This window comes from Vicia villosa, linkage group LG6, assembly GCF_029867415.1.
Source record: "Vicia villosa cultivar HV-30 ecotype Madison, WI linkage group LG6, Vvil1.0, whole genome shotgun sequence".
NCBI classification, from domain to species: Eukaryota; Viridiplantae; Streptophyta; class Magnoliopsida; order Fabales; family Fabaceae; genus Vicia; species Vicia villosa.
In genome coordinates this window covers 150,627,061-150,635,442 of record NC_081185.1, presented here as the reverse complement: position 1 = coordinate 150,635,442, position 8,382 = coordinate 150,627,061, and positions in this window count along the sequence as shown.

The window sequence follows — 8,382 nt, the reverse complement described above, 5'->3', positions numbered from 1 at the left end:
ATATTTCAATTATTCTGGTTTATCAAACATTTCTCTGTCCATTGATATGTATCATAATTCTATATTAATCTAATGTTATAGTCAGCCGCTATAGACTCTTCCATGTTTAAAATCTTTATCTATTAAATGATCCGAACGAATGGCAAAAACGATTAAACTATTTTCATGCAAAATTGTAATTATAACCAATTTGACCATTCTATTATTTTCCACTTTAATTCATCTACTCTAAAAACTAAACACTAACAACTAGGTAGGTTTTAGTTTAGCTGGTTATGTTATTTTTTTCTAAAATAACTATTTGTACAACTTATATAAATTTTTTAATACAAAATATAAAAAGTTATGTAATTAAAATATTATAACTTTATCTTTATAAATATAGTATAATTTTTACATTATAAATATTTATATTATATTTATTATTAAGATTTTCTAGTCCTTAAAAACATACAATATTATTCTTTGTTATCAAAATAAATTAAATTTTTTAACTTATAAAAAAACTAAAAATGAAGAGGGTATATTTTTTAGGATTTAAAATTTATTTTTGTATAAAAAGTATACTATATAAATATATTGTATTTCGTTTTAAATCACTTTTACAATATATATATATATATATATATATATATATATATATATATATATATATATATATATATATATATATATATATATGAAGGTCTATTTTAGCGAGCATTAACTATGATTAAATCCACCTTAAGGTGCATGTTGCTAAAACACACATTCACGGATTTCTTAAAATACAAACACGTGAAGGTGTGTTTTAGCAAGCATTAACTATCAAATAATTAAATGCACCCTAAGGTGCATGGACCTTCATAAAATCAAGTGGGTCTAAATTAGCAAATTCATATAAACATTTTTATGAAATTCAAATCAAATTGATTTAAGGGTTGATTGATTGAGTTCTCATTTTTACATTTAAGTAATATCTTCAATCAACTTGAAAGATAACAAACCAAAAAGAAATTAATTACCAAAAAAATGAATTTCGGGTAAAAAAACAATATCCAAACAAGCTTTCTAATTTTTTATTTTTAAATATAATTTTTGTAAATTTTGGATTACCAACCGATTTTTTTTATATATTTTATTTTCATAGTTTTTTGAAAATTGATTTATAAAATATTATAGGTTACATCACCATGATAAAACTTGAAAATTTTAGACATTATATATAGCCTTATCTTCTGATCCTAGATCATTGTATTTAGATCTTTAACTACCCGTATCATTTGAACCTTATGCTAAATCATTGTATTTAACATGATAATGGAAAGAAGAAAAAAAAACGTGTATTTAATATAAAAAAACATGGTATTGAAAATTGGATCGAATCTATAGGTTCGATTGATTAAATGAGAACTGGACCTATGTCCAATCCAAAGAAACACTAAACTCAGAAAATTTTATTTTCTACCCTTACCATTATTCCTATACTTCAACAATTATCAAAATATTTCAATTATATTTTTTTATTTATTAATAAAATGTTTAAAATTGAAAATTTTTGTACCCCTACAATAATTTTCTTGAACGCTTGATAAAAAAGTTGCAATAGTTAAATTTTAATTTTTTTGTATCTAAATATTTGACAAAAAGAATTCTGATAGATTTTTTTTATTTTATTTTTAATGTATCGAAATATTTGAAAAAGAGTTCTGATAGATTTTTTTTTTATTTTTAATGTACCGGAATACTTGAAAAAGAGTTCTGGTAATTAAATTTTAATTTACAAACTTAAACTTAATTAATGTGTTTCATTAATTTTCAAATAGCTTATGGAACACATTAATTAAGTGTTATGTTTGTTTTCAAACTACTCACCTGACAATTTTATTAAAGTGTTTCGGTGATTTAATTTTTTTTCAAAATTTTAGACTTTAAGCAACGGTTAAAATAGTGGCTAAAAATGATGTATTTTGTAAAACTAACACGTGCATGAGTGTAGGCAATTACTTTAGACAATAGTTGTTTTATGTTAAGTATACTTGTTTTTTTTTTACTAAATACCCATTTTTGGTCCCTTAAGTATAAGGTTAGTCATTTTCGTCCATTTTTTGTTTGGGTGGCATATGACCTGACTTCATCATCAAAATTATGTTAAAAATTCCAAATAGACAAGAATTGAACCCATGCCATCTAGCATGCATGGGAAACAACCTGCGGTCCTGCACTACATCTCTTTGCAATTCATGATTGTATTCTCATTCAAGTTTATTATTAAGATAAAATGCAGAATAATAATAATAATAATAATAATAATAATAATAATAATAATAATAATAATAATAATTATTATTATTATTATTATTATTATTATTATTATAATAATAATAATTATTATTATTATTATTATTATTATTATTATAATAATAATAATAATAATAATAATAATAATAATTATTATTATTATTATTATTATTATAATTATAAAAATAATAATAATAATAATAATAATTATTATTATAAAAATAATTATTATTATTATTATTATCAAAATTATGATAATAATAATTATTATTATTATTATAATTATTATAATTATAATAATAGTAATTATAATAATTAATGTGCTTTCCCCACACATTTCTGGCCATGGCATGCTATACCTGAACCTTAATGTGCTTTCCCCACACATTTCTGACCATGGCATGCTATACCTGAACCACACTAATATGCCCAGACAGAGGAAGAGGAACTTTAGATTTAACAATGCTTGGGCTGACATTGAAGGATACTATGAGGTTGTCAAACATAATTGGAGTAAACCTATGTATGGAAGACCTATGGAAGTTCTTTGGAAAAAGCTCATGAGATTACAGCCTGAGCTTAGAAAGCTTAGCAAACCAGTTTCTGATTTACAAATGAAGATAGCTGAAGCCAGAGTAAAACTTGATCAGGCTTACACTGAGCTGAGGAGTAACAATATGAATGAAAATTTCATTGATGCTCTTAAAAGAAGAACTGAGGATCTTGTCAAGTGGAATGAGATGGAGGAAAAGAGTATGTTGCAGAGGACAAAGATCAATTGGTTAAGACTGGGTGATGATAATAATGCTTTTTTCATGCTTATCTCAAGGCCAGAGGAAGTACAAAAAATATTCAGTTTGTGCAAAGAGATGATGGGACTGTTCTGAATGATCAGGATAGTATAGAGGCTGAATTCTTGTTATTCTATAAGAATCTCATGGGAAAGGCTGACGATAGTATCACTCATATTGATGTTGAGGCCATGAGAAATGGCAGACAAATTGATAATGAGCAGAGTACTATGCTGGTTGGGCAGGTGACTGATACAGAGATTGAAGAAGCTCTCAAGGACATAGGTGATCAGAAATCTCCTGGAATTGATGGCTATGGTGCCAGATTTTTCAAATCATGCTGGCCCATTGTTAAGCATGATGTTGTAGATGTTGTAAGAGAGTTCTTCACTCATGGGGAAATCCTCAAGGACTTCAATAGAACCATTGTGACTTTGATCCCAAAGCATGCTGAGGCCAAACATGCCAAGGATTACAGGCCTATAGCCGGATGCACCACTGTGTATAAGCTGATATCAAAAGTTATGACTAGAAGATTGGGAAGAGTTTTGCCTAGCATCATCAATGTCAACCAGGCTGCATTCATCCCAGGCCAAGTTATCCATAATCACATCATGCTGGCTTTTGAACTGTTAAGAGGATACAGTAGAAAGGGGGGCACCAAGATGCATGCTCTAGCTGGATCTCCAAAAGGCGTACGATATGGTAGACTAGTATGCACTGAAGAAAGTACTGCAAGAAATAGGTATGCCTAATCTATTTATAAAGTGGATTAAAGTAGCAGTGACTAATGTGACATATGAGTTTAATATAAATGGGAACACCACTGAGATTATGCAGGCTAGAAGAGGTTTGAGGCAAGGGGACCCCATCTCCCCCTTGCTTTTTGTTGTTATGATGGAATACCTAAATAGGTTGCTGGTGAAAATGCATAGCAAGCCTGAATTTAAATTCCATGCCAAATGCAAGAATGTTGGACTAACAAACCTCATTTTTGCTGATGATATCCTGCTATTCAGTCGATGGGATGTGAATTCTGTCCAAATGCTGATGAATACTGTACAAGTCTTCTCTAAATCTACTGGTCTTGTGATAAACTCTAGAAAATGCAAAGTTTTATGTGGAGGCATGGATAGAGACACGCAAAACCAGTTGTGTAGAATCACAGACTTTGAAGAAGGGAAACTGCCCATGAAATACCTAGGTGTACCAATCACAAGCAAAAGACTCAGTCTACACCACTACTTGCCCTTGATTGATAAAATCACCTATAGGATGAAGCATTGGACTACAAAGCTCTTGAGCTACGCTGGCAGGATCTCATTGGTCAAGAGCATAATACTAGCAATCACATAATATTGGATGCAGTGCTTGCCTCTGCCCCAATTTGATCCATAAAATTGATCAACTCTGTAGGACTTTTGTGTGGACTGGTGACACCACTGAAAGTAGAAAAAGTCCTGTGGCGTGGAGTACTGTGTGCAGTCCCAAAAGTCAGAACGGGCAAGGTATCATTAACTTGGTCATATGGAATAAGATAACTTTGCTAAAGTGTCTCTGGAATTTATGCAAAAAATCGGATAATATGTGGGTAAAGTGGGTACATATGGTTTACCTAAAAGGGAAGGATGTGATGATTGATCAGGTGGTTAAGGATAGCTCTTGGATTGTGAAAAGAATCCTTGAATTTAGGGACCAGGTGCTGAACATCCAAAACTTGTGGGATAGTATGCTTGCACATAAGAAATTTAGGATGAATGCAGTTTATGAATTGCTGACAAATAGAGACCAACAGTGGATTGGAAAGGCATATGCTGCAGAAATGCTGCTAGACCCAGGGCAGTATTCACAACTTGGCTTATATGTCATGGAAGGTTGGCGACAAAACATAGACTGAAAAAAATTACTATGATTCGTGATAGTAAGTGTAGTTTCTGTCATGATGAAGAGGAAACTATTGCACATTTGTTTTTTGCCTGCAGGTATACCTATGATGTTTGGAAACGTATTCTTGTATGGATCAAGGTGATTCACCTGCCCCTGCCTTGGGATGAAGAGTTGAAATGGGTGATGGCTTTCACTGCAAAAAAGGGGTGGAAAGCTAGCCTTTTAAAGATGGCTTTCACTGAGACTCTATATGGTATATGGCACAAAAGAAATGCTGTGATTTTTGGGCCCATTAGTCACACTGATATTGTGTATAGCATTATAGATTGTATAGTTTATAGAGGATGGCAACACCACAAGAATAGGAAACATATAGCTCATTTGCTGTTATAGGTTTTTTGGTTGTTTTGGAGGTTTGGATCTTTGGATCAACTTGTGTACATAAACTGTTTTTTGATAGTAATATATATTTTATTTGCTTCAAAAAAAATAGTAATTATAATCTATTATTATTATAATTATAATTATTGTTATTATAATTATAATTACTATGATTATAATTATAATTATAATAATAATAATTATTATTAATATCATTATAATTATTATTATTATTCTAATAATAATTATAATTATAATTATAATAAGAATAATAATTATTATTATTATTATAATTATTATCCTAATAATAATAATAATAAAAATAACTATAACAATAATATTTATTATAATAATTATAATAATAATAATTATAATTACTATTATTATTATTATTATTATTATTAAAGTTATTATTATTAATAATATTATTAAGATAATAATAATTATTATTATTATTAAGATAATAATAATAATAATAATAATAATTATAATTATTATGATAATAATTATAATTTTAATAAAAATAATAAAAACAATTGTTATTATAATTATAATTATAATTATTATTATTATAATAATAAATATAATTATTATAATAAGAATAATAATAATAATAATAATAATTATTATTATTATTATTCTAATTATAATAATTATAATAGTTATTATTATTATTATTCTAATTATAATAATTGTTATTATTTTTATAATTGTTATTCTAATTATTACTATTATTATAACAATAATAATAATAATAATTATTATTATTATTATAACAATGGATTGGCAGTGCAAAAACTGTTCTTGGATTTTGGCTAATATTTTTAAATGCAGGGACAAAATCAAAGAAACTGATGCTAGGGCAATTGTTCTCCAAACTGGGAGATACAGGGCTGCAAGTGTTTATAAGGAGCTTCGTGGAGATAGAGGGCTAGTGCCTTGGAAACATATGCTTTATCAGAATTATGCAAAGCCTCGGACCAGGTTCATCCTTTGGCTGAGTTTACTGGGTCATTTGAATACCAAGGACAGATTGCTAAAGCATGGGAGTGTAATTGATGCGGGTTGTATCTTCTGCAAGGAAAAATAAACTCTTCACCATTTGTTGTTTGAATTCCATATAACCAAACAAATCTGGAGCAGAGTGTTATAGAACATTGGATATGACCAGTGTTTTAAAAACCGGACCGGACATCAAACCGGTGAGGGTACTGGGTCACTGGTTTATTGGTCGAACCACTGGGTCACTGGTCGAACCGCATGACTAAACCGGGTTAAACCGGATAACTCGGTTGAATAAATCGGTCGTTATAACAAAATTATATAGGTATAAAATCTGTCGAACCGGATGATTCATTCTCTACAAAATATAACTAGCAATTAAATTTTTTGAAAATATCATATTATAGAAAAATTCACAAGTTCATAATTTAAATTCAAATTTTACACATAGGTATCACACACAATAAAATAGTACATAATTATAAAATATAATTGCAAACAAAAGTTTAATCACAACATAATTTAATTGAGTAATTTATAACAAAATAATTTCATATCTACTAAATTTAATTTCAATAAAAGAAAAATTGTTTATGTTGGGATCTCCTTCTTCAATATCAAAATCATCTGTAACAAAATCAACCGCATCTGTAACAATTTTTTATTATTTTATTTTATTTATTTTAATTTTTATTTGAATTTTTAATTAAAATAGTCAAAACGATGTTTTTTAAATTTTTTAAAATAAAAAAAAAATTAAAAAAATTAAAAATGCATTTAAACCGCCGGTTCACAAAAACCACCGGTTTTCCCGGTTTTAGCGGTTTAAACCGGTTTTGACCGGTTCACACCGGTTCAATGACATTTCCGATCTACCTATTGAACCAGACCGGTTACCTGGCCGGTTCCCGGTTCGACCGGCCGGTTCGGTCCGGTTTTTAAAACACTGGATATGACAGAAATCCTATGGGCTGGACACAAGAGAGATTATGGTTGATTGTTGAAACTAGGAGGAAAGGTTGGCAGAGGGATATGCTGAAAATTGCAATTGCTGAAAGTGTATATGGTATTTGGAGGCATCGCAATGATGTGATATTCAATCATGCTCATGTGGATCCTCAAATTTGGAAGACAATCACTCATGATATTCTTATTAGAAGTAGTTTTCATAAATCTATTAGGAATCATGTTAATGTTGAAACAATGAGTATCTCTCCTTAATGGAGATGATTAGGAGATTGGATGCATAATGCATTACTTGGATCTTCTGATCGGTTGTATTTCACTGTTTTTGGTAATAATATTATCTTTATTCCAAAAAAAAAGTAATTATAATAATCATAATAATTATTATTATTTAATATAATAATACTAATTATTATTAATATAATAATAATAATACTAATTATTATTATTATTATTCAGCATTTTATCTTAATAATAGATTTGAATGAGAATACAAACATGAAATGTAAGGTAATGTAGTGGTAAGTTGTTACTCATGTATGCATGATAACTTGGGTTCAATTCCTTCTCAATGCAAAATTTTAGAAATTTAAACCTATTTCAACAGACAATTTTATTAAAGTGTTCCGGTGATTTAATTTTTTTTTCAAAATTTAAGACTTTAACCAACAGTTAAAATAGTGGCTACAGTTAAAATAGTGGCTAAAATGATGTATTTTATAAAACAACACGTGCAGGAGTGTATGTAATAGTTGTTTTGTGTTGAGTATACTTGTTTTTGTTTTTTATGTTACCGGATTCCATAATTAAAGTCTTTCAAAATATATAACTTTTTATTTAAAAGGTAATTTATAATTTTTTTTCAAACATCAACTACTTATTTAAGGGTATTTTAATTATAGATAGAAGAATACTTAATGGGATATGAAGTAAAATTTTCTTCTAGAAAGCTATAGCCAACCCCAATTCTTCTTAGAATCATTCTCATCTTATGTACAATCATCACTATATATTCATTATTTTCACCGTGATTTTCATTTTCAACCCCATCTTTCACCTTTAACATTAGATTCAA